General features: G+C 38.1%; 1 protein-coding gene across 2 annotated transcripts in view; it reads right to left on the bottom strand.

Annotated features, from left to right (window-relative positions):
* Positions 1 to 13,489, bottom strand: part of PRKG1 (protein kinase cGMP-dependent 1) — a 1,107,715-nt gene that overhangs the window by 749,894 nt on the left and 344,332 nt on the right. The gene's annotated exons all lie outside the window — the stretch shown is intronic.

Genomic DNA, 13,489 nt, shown 5'->3' with positions numbered 1-13,489 from the left:
ACACCCTTCTCTCTAATGTGCAGGAACACAGCATACTGCTGGGGTTAGTATGCCTCAGAAATCTCTTTCGATGCCGAAAAATTACTTCCACTCGGCCATTCAATTCCCCATCCTCTTTTCTTGCTTGGTTGATCGGCTGCTTTCTTACTTTAATCATATCTTGATCACAGTTTTTCAGTCATCCTGCCCACAGCCCTTCTGAAGAAAAGTTGCCCGGTCCAGGGCTGCTGCGAATGAAACAGCTCCCTTTAGCTGAGGCAACCCAGCCCCCCTTTACCTCTCTGTGTGATTCTGTGACCCAGGGCAAGCATGAGAACTAAGGACAGTCAACACGTAGAATAAGCAGTGATCTATGAAGTGGCCTGCCTTTAAAGAGTTCAGTAAAAAGGCAGGCATCTTCTGTTTCCTCCCTCTGGAAACACTTGCTTTTGGGCACTCCCTTGTAGAATCCAGCTGCCACCCTTGAGGAGCTTGGGTCACAGGCACAGGATGTGTATTGTATTGTTACTTTAGTCAGTTGCTTTGGCTGAGCTCCTGGCTGACGGGCAAAGTCAGTGACCCACCACATGGTGACCCATGCTGAGTGTTCCAGCCCCTAGAAGATTTCAGTTTAAGTAATGCCCAGGGCAGTTGGCTTTTACCTGGGCCCTGCAGAGAGGTCAGGCCAATATCCCTTCTGTTATTTAAAGTTCTTCATATAATAATTTATGAAGAAACAGCAAGATGAGATTTCCAAAAGTTTGCTTCTAACCACCATTTAAAACATACTATGTGTAAATGTGTTTTTCTAATCACACACACACACACACATACACACACACATATAGCATAACTGTGTTACTCTCAAGACCATGACAAGATGAAAGAGTAGCTCACAATATACTGCGTGGGCAGTGTGGTGGTTCAATGATGAGACAAAAGTTTAAAGTTCTAAGATAAATGTCTTCTTCTAGTTTTTCTAGTATGTCTACAGGATAGCATGCCTACCTTCACTTGGACTTTATGATAACTGTTAAAACATGGTCAGTGTCACCTGTCCCCACTTCTCTTCTTAATTTCAGCTTTTAATTCATGTTGGTGATCTTCATCTTTATGTAAATGAGAGAATGAGTTGGGTCTCTTTTGCTTCTTAATGAATTTATTAAGAGGCTACCTTTTTATGGTTCTCTTTCTTTTCTATTTATATAAAAATTCATCTTATAAAAATCCTACTCTTCAGAGAACCCAAGATTGATGGATCATCCTTGGAAGGATAGAGGTAGACCACACTTTCTTTTATTTCTGTGGAATTTTTCCTTGTTTATGAAATTTCTTACATTTTGTTCAAACATTTATCAGGGGTTCATATAGTGGGTTTGGGGAAAGATCAAAGCTAATCATAACTTCCGTGGGCAAAAGAAAACACTCGTGAGAGAAAAGGAGAGCATTTATTTTTATCCAAATAGGGTTCAGAGTGATTCAGAGCATTCTATAGTGGTTGTTGAAAATATCACCTCATATAAAATAAATTATCAACTATGGCAAAAAGTGGTCAGTGCTCATGTCAACAAGAGACCAAAATAATCGGGGAAGGTAAACACTTTTGCAAATAGCAACTGATGAGTTTCTATTTTCCCTTATTTCTTGTTGATTGATGGGAAAAACAGTGGAACAAAGTCAGTCCTGTTGGCTCTGAGGAGCCCTAATCCCTTCCCTCCCTGGGGCACACCATCTAACATGGAGGATGATAAAATCCTCCCTGACACGAGATAAAAAATGATAATGTACTTTAGTGATAATGTGTATAAGCCTCAAAAAGCAAAGCCAGAGTGTGAATATGCTTTCCTAAAAGGACAGAACAATAAATCTGCTTTAACAGATACATTACCACTGAATAGCAAGAGGAACTTAAAAACAGAGAGAACCGTAACAAAAGATTCCATCTGTCTGACACCAGCAAGGTCAGCAAACCTTGCCACTGGTGCACCTCTAATGAAAACAATTTCAATGGCACCTCAGATCCACAATTACAAAATATGAGAATGCTTTTCTTTGCTTTAAAAAAATAAAAAAAAACTCATTCACTCTTTATACAGCAAATTTTATCATCATTCAACTTAATACTAATTCAACCAAAAGGCAACGCTGTGCAGCAGAAGCTGAGAAAGGGGTTCTAATCCTGACTTTGCCCTTAGACGGCAGGGATGAAGAGCCAGGGTTCTAGAAGAATCCAAATCCGTGCTCCCCTAAGAGTTCTGGGATCTCGGACAACCTCCTGACTTCTCATAGTTAAAATGTCTGCTTCTATAAAACGAGGATAACAACAGAATTCACCCAGTGTTTGTGAGAACCATCAATCAAAACCAGTTGCATTTGTGCCAGGTTTTTTAACCATGCCACAACAGACATTTGGGGCTGAATAGTATTTTGTTGTGGGAGACTGTCCTGCGCACTGTAGGATGTTTAATGGAATCCCTGGCTCCTACTCATGAGAAACCAGTAATGACAATTTAAAAAAGTGTCTAGAGATTGTCAAACATTCCCTGAGGGGCAAGATCACCCCCGGATGATAACTGGTGCTTTAGTACCCAGAGAATATCAACTCCTAAATAAATGCACATCCATCTTCTCTTCAGCTGGCCGTATCTGTTCAAATGAAGAAACTCTCCTCTCTTCTTAAGAAAGACCATTATGGCTTTAGGTAGACTCGCAAGTGGCTTTAGATAGACTAGTGTAATATTCAGGAAGAAGGGAAATGTTGGTCGACTCAGTATCACAGGCTGTCTCTGTATTGACATGTACACATTAACTCATGCGATCTTCACAGCTATCTTAGGAAGTCAATACTAGGGTTCCTCCAAAGTACCTTCCCCTGAAGAGACTGCTTAATTGATGATACTTACAACATGAAAGTTGAATTGTATATAAACATGTTTACTGTCACCTTGAAATAAGTTTCTAACCACCTACGAACACATACATGTCTCGAATGTACATGTCTGGGTATCCAGGCAGGCTGAAGTTTCTAGGAATGTGAACCAGTCTGTGAAGTTGAGGCCAAGGTATGGTCCATAAACGGACACACCCAGTGGTTCCACGGTGTCACCTCAAATAGAAAGCCACACAGTGTGGTCTGGAGGAAGGTCCACAAAGTTTTACACTTAGGATGTATTCCACATGATTTTGCCTTGAATGCTATACAAATGGCTATGGAATTTTGAAACATTTTAATTCAACTTAATCAACTGAATCTCTTGAGCACAAACATCCCTGGTCACCAAACACACCTGGCCCAGGAGAAAATCAAGGGATTAAATAGAAAAAAATTCTGCCAGATTTTGAACATGGCCAGTGGACTGTAATTTATTGGGGTCCACAGGCTTTTTTTTTTTTTTTTCAGATAGCAATGCCAAACATTTCACAGGGTTAAAAAACCTGCTTGTGTCCCTCATCTCCCTGCCTATGCTGAAATACAGCCACCAGACTGGACGGCTGGCAGAAAGGTCATTAAAAGTTATGAATCTTAGTTCTAGAAGTATCTTGTTCCCTTGTCATTTTGTACATTATGCAATAACCCATCTGTATATGGGAACCAACTTAGGAGCTACTCTAGTATTGTTATCATCTCCATTTCAAAGAAGTTACTGAGGCTCAGTGAGGTTAACTAACTTGGGCAAAATCTTAGCAAGCAAGTAGCAGAGTGAAAGTTCGTATCTAGAGCTGTCTGCCTGCCCAGGCTGCCTCCCACTGGCTGACTGGCAACACTGAAGGAACTGTCTAGATGTTTGTTAGGGGTGGTGGTGAATGGAGAGGAAAATTAATTAAGAATAATGATTTCTTCACTTAGAATGATTATCTCTAGGTCCATCCACTTTGCTGCAAATGACATTATTTTATTCTTTTTTTATAGCTGAGTAGTATTTCATTGTATAAATATACCACAACTTGTTTATCCAGTCATCTATTGATGGACATTTAGGTTGCTTCCATGTCTTGGCTATTGCATATAGTGCTGCTATGAATATTGGGGTGCATGTATCTTTTTGAATTAGAGTTCCCTCTGGATATATACCCAGAAGCGGAATTGTTGCATCATATTGTAAGTCTATTTTTAGTCTTTTGAGGAATCTCCATACTGTTTTCTATAATAGCTGCACCAAACTACATTCCCACCAGCAGTGTAGGAGGGTTCCCTTTTCTCCACACCCTCTCCAGCATTTATCATTCATGGACTTTTGAATGATGGCCATTCTGACTGGTGTGAGGTGATGCCTAATTGTAGTGTTTTTTTTTTAAACATTTTTTTATTGAGTTATAGTCATTTTATAATGTTGTGTCAAATTCCAGTGTAGAGCATAATTTTTCAGTTCTAGTTGTAGTTTTGATTTGCATTTCTCTGATAATTAATGATATTGAGCATTTTTTCATATGTCTATTGGCCATGCGTGTGTCTTCACTGGAGAAATACTTGTGTAGGCTAGAGATCATCATTCTAAGTGAAGTCAGCCAGAAAGAGAAAGAACAATACCATATGATTTCACTCATATGTGGAATCTAAGAAAAGAAAAAAAGAAAAGGACACTATGAACTCATCTATAAAACAGACTCGCAGACTTAGTACTAACAATCTTAATGGTTACCGAGGAGCAGGAGGGGATAAATTTGGGAGTCTGAGAATTACAAATGTTAGCCACTATATATAAAAATAAAATTTAAAAAATAGTTTCTTTTGTATAGCATAGAGAACTATGTTCAATATCTTGTAGTAACTTTTAATGGAAAAAATATGCAAATGAATATATGTATGTATATGCATGACTAGGACATTGTGCTGTACACCAGAGATTGACACACTGTAATTGACTGTACATCAATAAAGAAGTACATGATAAAAAAAATTGAAAAACCAAAACAAAAGAATAATGATTTCATACTGTGAGGAATGTAAAAGGATGACCAGTGTCTGAATATTAGCTCTCTGTTCCATATCTATGGTGTTCATTTCCTAAGGACTGACTGTTTTTATTCTCTGGAGAGGGACAGAAGGATAAGGAATAAAAACATTACTCCTTGATGGGCAGTATCTTTACATAAGATTAAAAAGTCTGGGCGGGGGGAGGGATAAATTGGGAGTTCGGGATTAGCAGATATAAACTACTACATACAGAATAAACAAGGTCTTAACTATATAGCATAGGGAATTATATTCAGTAACTTGTAATAACCTATAATAAAAAAATATATAAATATATATGTATAACTGAATCACCGTGCTGTACACCAGAAACTAACATTTTAAATGTTTTAAATCAACTATACTGCAATTTAAAAAAAAGATTAAAAGGTCCCTTGTAGAATGGAAGTGAACCTACAAATGCTAGGCAAATGAATTCTGCAGAAACAGAAAAAAATGATATCTTTTTAAAAGATTCTGTGCTGCTTCTTTCTTAACAAATATTGAATTAAATCTCATTTCCAAACCATATCAGAAACAAATTATCTTGTAAACGTCTTGTAATTGGCTGCTATAAGTTATCCAGCCTGGTCAGCATAATTATATCCCATCCTTAGAGCATAATCTGATTGGATAGATTTAAGAAGAAAATATGTTGATACTAATAATACAGCAATTTGGAGTCAATCACCATGTTTCCAAGGATCCTCATCAGACCTGCTGTCATTTGCATGGAATGGACAATTTGCCTTTACTGGAAATTATTTTTTTCCCAGGCAACCAAAAACCCAGGACCCTGGTGAGAAAAAAGCTCCTTTCAACAGGGCCGTCTTGCTGGTATTTCTAATTCCAAAACCAGATTTGACTGCATTTTTTTTTTCACAGTATACTTAATTGGACATGAGTTTTACCAACATCTTTGCTAGGCAATTTGTTTTTATAAAATATGTTACAGGGTTATAAAGTTACCAAAACAATCCAAAGGCGTTGTTTGCTAGGAGAATTTTAATTGGGAAAGGGGAATTTTTTTTTCTGACATTAACATTGAGAATTTCAAAAACACTGTTGCCCTTTAACTGAAAAGCTAACATTTCCCTCCAGATTTCTGATTTTCATATTCATAGGGCCTTGGTAAGATAAACTTTAACTCGAGGCTTAAGGCTATATAAATATTTATCATGGACAGAAAATTAAAAAAGAAATCTTAGAGATTTTAGGCCTCAAAAGAGATTTGTGCAGTGTAATAAACCAGACTTAAATTCAGAGGAATGTGTGTGGTGGTCTTTGCTCCACCACTATTTGGCTGTGCAACCTTAAACAAGTCTTATGTGCCTCTCTGGACGTGCATTTCTTCACCCATGAAGCAAAGGGCCTGGACAGGATGATTTCTAATATTCCCCAAAGCTTTGACAATATGTGATGGTAACAGAGGAGACTTTAGGATGAAAGGGAGGGGATATGTATTATTAACGAAAAGAAACTGTCACAATTCAAAACACTGATGGTATCTGTCATAAATATGGCTTGAAACAAACATTTCTTGCAGGGTTTGATAAAAAGTCAATGTCAAAATATACCACACCGTGTCTTCGACTCTTAAGTTAGAAAATTAAATGTTGAATGTATGAAGAGAAACCAAAAGAAATGAGAAAACAAAAATGTCATTATGTCAGTCAACCCCCGACTTCAAAGCTAATCTTCTTAGTTTAGACTGTGAAAAATTTAATAGAAAAAAAATCGTTTCAAATCGCATGCTCAACACTATGTAGATGTTCATTATTAATAATAAAATATCTTAGCCGTATCATTTTTTGAAAATCAATGCATTTTAGATAAGCCCCAAATAGATTAGAAACATACTAGAACACGATGGAGAAGGAAAGTACCTCCGTGTGTAGAAATAAAATTAAAATCTAATATGTTTAGAAGAAATGAAAAACCAAAGAGGGGTTGGTAAAATAAATGAAACAATTTTGTTTCCCGCTATCTGGCACTTTAGTAACCAGAAGCTACAAGTGGCCTTTCAGGTATCTGGCATGTCAAAGTTTCAATCATAAATTCAGACAGCAAATCTACCTGCGTGGGGCAGGCAGCAGACACCAGACCACAATGTCACTGAGCTGGTAAGGAACAGGTAGCGACTAGCCCTGCTGGGACTGTTTTTGCAAGGGAAAAGTCATCTCTGGGAGAGGTGAGATGAAATGGAAGGAACTTTTATCACCAGAGAGACGTGACGGGCCACATGATTTGAAGGGCTCAGTGCAAAATGAAAACTCAGGACACCTTATTTTAAAAAATTTCAAATTTTAAGATGCCTACAGCAGAGCCTTAAACCCTTCTGAGCCTGTGGCCCTGTGTGACTGCCCAGACCACATACCAGTGAGGCTGACCCTGCAGACAGTTCAGATCCCAGTACAGCTACTTACTACCTCTGTGGGAGACTCTGTGCCAGTCAACTGACTACTGTCAGGGTCTTCATTTGTGAAATGGTAAAAACCATAAAAGCGCTCTTATAGGCATGTTACAAAAATCATATCAACCAATATATACTACCTGCCAGGGAAAGAGTAAATCTTCAAAAAACAATAGTTATTATCATTAGCTTGAAGGGTGGGTGACTCCCAAAAGCAATCCTATTATAAATCACAATGCTTTTCCCTTCTCTTATAGGTCTTACGGAAAGGACAGCTAGAAAATTCTACTTCGGGTACTTGGCAGCACTGTTCTCCCCAAGTCCTGACTAACCAAGTTCTTATCTCCCACACAAAGATATGAATGTTTCTCTTTTGTGGTTCTTACTGTATTTCCTTCAAATGATTTACCAGAATACAAGAGTGCTAGAGAAATGTCATGCTCCCGTTACTACTGGTCCCTGACTTTCAAATGCGGGAAGTGGATTTCTCCTAGAACAAGAGGATTGTAAACAATCTTTTGTTGCTCTCAGTTCACCATGGGATCTGAAGGATTGAAACATCTGAATTACGAAACAAGAGGAAACATTCTCATGGAAAAGGAGGTCTAATTTGCATGCAACCTATACCATATAATTTTCAAGAACATGGGGCGTCTCTACTTCTCTGTAGTAGTAAATTTAGCTCTTGTTACCAGCAGGAGTACTCCTCTATACTCTGATTTAAACCAATGAGAAAATTAACTCATGACTTGTCCCACTCTTGAAGGTGAAGATTTCTGAATGTGCTAAGCATCAGTGCCACCTCTTTTAGACGTACCCATGTGAAAGGCACTTATTAGGAGACTTAGGAGGAACAAATGTGAGGGGATTAAAAAAAAAAAAAAAAAAGGAGGGAGGACTCCGAGGGTTTCTTTTTGCCCTATATTCCTTTTTTCGGTGTAGGATGTATTAGCTAGAAAAGAAACATGGTGGAAGAAAGGATCAGGAAACAACCTCAAGGTTTGAGTGGCTGAAAATGCCATGGGGACACTTAGATTTATGTCCCACTTTAAGGATGAGTTTGTTTGGGGCCACTTCCACGAACACTGGTTTAGATTCACAAATGCAAGGCCAGTGTAGGAGTCTATCAAGAGGTTCAATTCTGAGGATGCTGGAGGTCTCAGATGATGAGCTCATCACCATCTGTCCCCTCTACACCTGTCCTGGGATGCGTTAAGAACACCTTTGGTCCATTCCAGCCAAGAACAGGCTAGTGTGAATATACAGCGATCAAGCTGGCTTACATTTTTAAAATAGATCAATGAACTATTCATTCAATATCCTCTCCTTAATATATGCATTGCCAAACATTTTTAACAGGTCTCAGGCTCTGTTGTCTGTTTTTCTTTGCCTTGACTGTCATACAGATTGAAAGTATTAAATGTGAAGAAATACACTGTGCAGATGTTTCAATACTCAAATCATCTGCAAATATGATGCTGAGATCTGGAGTACTTACTCTTCTGCCAGAGCAGCATTACTTTTTTTTTTTGTTTTTTTGCTAATAACCCATAATGTGTTACCCCATCAAAGCCATTTCACAAGGCTACAATGCATCATTTTAAGCATTCCTGTGTTTAATAACTTTAATATGTACTAATAAAAATATCCATTAGAACAGCTTCATAAAAGGGCCTGTCCAACATCAACAATTAGGTTTAAGAGACCGCTTTTTACTTATTTATTTTTAGACTCTTTTGGTTCATTTGTTTGCATTACTTTGTTTCTGTTTTCACAAAAGTAAATCATCCAGAACTTGTGAGAACAGTGTTAAATGTTTTAATTCACTACTCCATCATCTTCAATGTCATTTAGCAGCTATTTCGTACATAATTGGCATCATTTTACAAGCTGTGGGCGATTCCAGAGAAGTATGAGTTACAACCACTACCTTCAGAGAAAGTCTAAGAGGGGAAGTAGAAACAGCAATGAGGGAAGTAGAAACTGGCTAAGACAAAACGTGATGTCAAGAAGGGTCTAATCATAGAAAGGAGAGGACCAAGTGAAGTGGCGGGACTAACAACGTCAGAGCAGAGCTGGGTGAGAGTGGGCGACTAGGTGAGTGAAGTTTTTTAATAGGTAAAGATTTTAGAAGTGGAGAAACTTTGAATAATGATCCAACTCAGAATACAGCCTTACAAAAACCTTTTACAAGCAAGGAAACTGAGGTCCAGGAAGTTCACCAGAGCAGGCGGCAGATGGAGCCTTAAATCTAAACCTATCACCACGATGCCGCATCCCTGTCTCTGGCATGTGTACTAAGAAGTCCAGGGTTCTTGGGGTGATTGCTTTTAGTGTCCCATGAAATAAACAAAGTTCCAGTGTATTTCTTTTTACCAGCCAAGTACTTTCGCAGATAGCCAGCTGCTCTAAGGCATATTTAGAACGTTAGAAAGCAGACCTCGTCGTAAATTCAGATTATTCTACAAGGTGGGCTCAGCAACCATCCTTACTCTGCGTCTGAAGTGGGTGTTCATTCCCTTCTCTATTCTTTGAAGCAGGATGATAAAACAAAGATGGAAATTTTTTTTTCAAAGAGAATCCATTTAACGGTTATATTGCTGTCTTGATCAAAAAGAAGGAAATCTTTCAGGTGGTGCTTTTTTCTTCTTTTTTGTTAATGTACCTCATTTACAAGTCATCACTCTCTTAACCTTTACTGTTCTTTGCTTAATCAACCTAAGATGAAGATTAGAATAAGAGGGTGGAATAAAGATAAGGAAGTACAAGCAGCCTTTCAGAAAGTGAAGGAATTCCAGACAATTCACAGAACTGCACTCTTATTCAATAAAACAGAGTTGGCAATCGCAGTCAAATCCATCATCAGCACACAGTGGTTAGAAAGGCCATGTCAAGTCAAAGCAAGTGGCAAAATTTGCAAGATCTGAAAAGCAAGGTATTAAGGTCCACAAGAACGAACCAATATCCCAGTAGGCCAATAGTTTAAACCAGGAGCTCTGGTGTGGGACAGGTCAATCAAGAGACAGTATAGCATCAATAGTTGACTGGATAAAGAAATCGTGGTGTATATATACAATGGAATACTACTCAGCCATTAAAAAGAATAAAATAATGCCATTTGCTGCAACATGGATGGGCCTGGAGATCATTATATTAAGTGAAGCCAGAAAGAGAAAGAAAAATACCATATGATATCACTTATATGTGGAATCTTTAAAAAATGAGACAAATGAATTTATTTATAAAACAGAAACAGACTCATAGACATAGAAAACAAACTTATGGTTACCAGAGTGGGAAGAGGGTGGGAAGGGATAAAGCAGGATTTGGGGAGTCACAGATAATAGCTACTATACATAAAACAGATAAACAACAAGTTCCTACTGTATAGCACAGGAAACTATGTTCAATATCTTGTAGTAGCCTATAATGAAAAAGAATATGAAAAGGAATATATATATATGATATATATACATATATATGTATCAGAATAGTTAAAATCATGGATTCCAGACCTGCCTGATTTCCTGCCTTCAAATCCCAGCTCCAACAGTTGTGCTATGTGTTCCTGGATAAGGTACCTAACCTTTGTGTGCTTCTGTTTTCTCAGCTGTAAACTGGGGATAATAACAATAGCATCTATCTCACAGGCTTGCCGTGAAAATCAGATGAGTTCATCTTTACTGCTATATAAGGTGCTTAGAACAGTACCTGACACACAGCCAAATGTGATATGAGTTTGCTGCCTTCTTATTTTCCTCTTCTCCTCTTTCTTTTTGTCATTCTTTTTCCTTTCCTCCTCCTCATTCTATTTCTACCATTCACCACCTGCATGACCTCAGAGAAACTGATGAACTAGTCGGCTTCACAGACTCCACACCTGCAAACACAGGGTACTACTACTGCAGGGGTACACGCTACCTCACAGTAATGTTTAAGACCAGAATGGGATGCATGAAAAGTCCTTAGCAGAGTACAGATCATATATTATGCCTGAATAAAATGGAAGTTATTTTTGCTCTGATGACAGCCCCTCAGGACTTCTTATAAAATGGCATTATCAGCCTCTATAACGTCAAGTTAAAGATGGCCTTTGGAAATTCCAACTTTGTTTAATCACAGATGAGGCTTAACCAATGGAACTATGTCTTCAGCTATACTTTCACTTTCAAGAACAGATTCATACAGGTACCACTTTGTAAAAAAAAATTATTTTCATTGTCCTCACATCACCTTATCTAAGCTTTAAGAATTGCCTCCATTCTAAGAAATTGTTAAATTCAACTTATCCTCTTCCCACATCTTTCATAATTCTTTAAACTTGGAATGTTTTTCTTCTCAAAACTCAAGTCTTTCCAGACTCAGGTCCGTCTTTGTTAAAGTTATGCCAAGAAGGGATTGATGTTTCAAATCTAACTACCCATTTTGACATCAAAAATCATCAAAGAAACCAATAAGGGAATTCTGAGAAAAACAAAGAAAAATAAATTCTTGATTATATTTTAGGTAGACTATTTTCAACCCTGAAATATGCTTTATTTCTTAATGTCTTTCAGAAAGAGGGGCACATTAAGTCAATCCCAGACTTCACAACACAAGATAATACAGTCCCTGGCAATCAGCAATATTGCATAACAGAACTTACATGTGATGCAATTATAAACAACGAAGCTAAAAAAGTAGGTATCATTCTTGTTCAGAGTGACTTATAAACATGAATCTGAGCTGGGGAAATAAAAGTAAGCCAAATTGTTTAAACTTCCTACAGCACATACACATTTTCTTAACAGGTTTATGTTTACATATTTTTAATCCTTTTCCATTTTAGTGACTAAACAATAAAAAACTTGATTTACTAGATCTAAGTAAAACATATTTCACGAGCTCAAGGCCAAATACTGGAGACAAGAAGAGAGAAACTCACAACTTAGATTTGGTCTCCAAGTTTCATGCCTGAGTTCTGCACTGGGATCTAGTAAAATTCCCTTCACAGCTAAGTTCTCCAAGCCTGGGTTGTGAATCACTCAGTCACCACACCAAGACAAGCAATGTGACTGACAGTCGGTCTTAACATCCACGTGAGGGGCACCAACTGACTTTCATCTGTTTGTTTGTTTGTTTGTTTATTTACTCACCCACATGTTCATTCTATACTTCTTCCAGCAAATACTTTTAAAATCCTGTGTCTAAGACACCTTTCTAGTTAGTGAGGACACAGCAGTGAATTAAACAAACAAAAATGTGTTCTCTCATGGAGCTTACATTTTATGCAGGGTAGTCATGTGCTGGTAAACCAACTCTCAAAAAAAAGTCCCTAATGTGTAGCATCTGTCAATTTCCACGGTGTAAATATTTCCACTATGGTCAATCTGACAACCAGTTTGCAAAATTCCTGAATATTTAGAAGTCTGCTCTCGGGAACCAGAATGAGCAGGCTCCTGTAAACCACTGGTGGGGAAATAGACAACAAATAGGTAAAACAGGCAGTCTGTAGGTAGAGCTAAATGCTCTAAAGGAAAATAAAGCAGGGGAAGGGAACATGGCATGTTTGAGGATAAACAGAGGGGGTGCAATTATAAATAACCTAGACAAGAGGGCTTCACTGAGAAGGTGGTGTCTGGTCACAGACCTGACAGTGGAGAAAGAGTGGCCCGGGCAGTCAGTTTCTCAGTGATTTAAAAGCATATCAACTGAGGATGTCAGTCTCAGTTGGCAAGTGTGGTCCATCAGACGATATCTTAGCCCCACACGCTGTCTCCTGTGCTCTTCTTCACAGGTAGAGTCTACACACAAATAGGTCAGAAATTCACAGGTTGAAAATATTCACTTCATCTAAGCTCTTAGTGACCATAACCCTTTACCGGCCAATGTGAATTGTCCAAAAATCTCACTTCTGGTCTCCAGGGTTAGCCTGACAGCCTCCCTCTCTGAAATCTTTTGTTAAATCTGTCGAGTGAACAGAAGGATATGAAATTTATTTCAGAGCTAACACGAGCAGGCAGACAACCTCTCAGGTAAAAGAAGATGGGTTTCAGTACTTGCTCTTTACGTGCCTGTCATAATCATAATCAAAATTTCCATCAACAGAAAGCTTGATAAAGTATATAGACACAGTGGAATTACTGAGAAGGAATTGAAAACAA

This window comes from Camelus bactrianus, chromosome 11 (assembly GCF_048773025.1).
Source record: "Camelus bactrianus isolate YW-2024 breed Bactrian camel chromosome 11, ASM4877302v1, whole genome shotgun sequence".
NCBI classification, from domain to species: domain Eukaryota; kingdom Metazoa; phylum Chordata; class Mammalia; order Artiodactyla; family Camelidae; genus Camelus; species Camelus bactrianus.
Note: the sequence above shows the minus strand (reverse complement) of the source record. Positions and strands in the feature narration are given on the sequence as shown.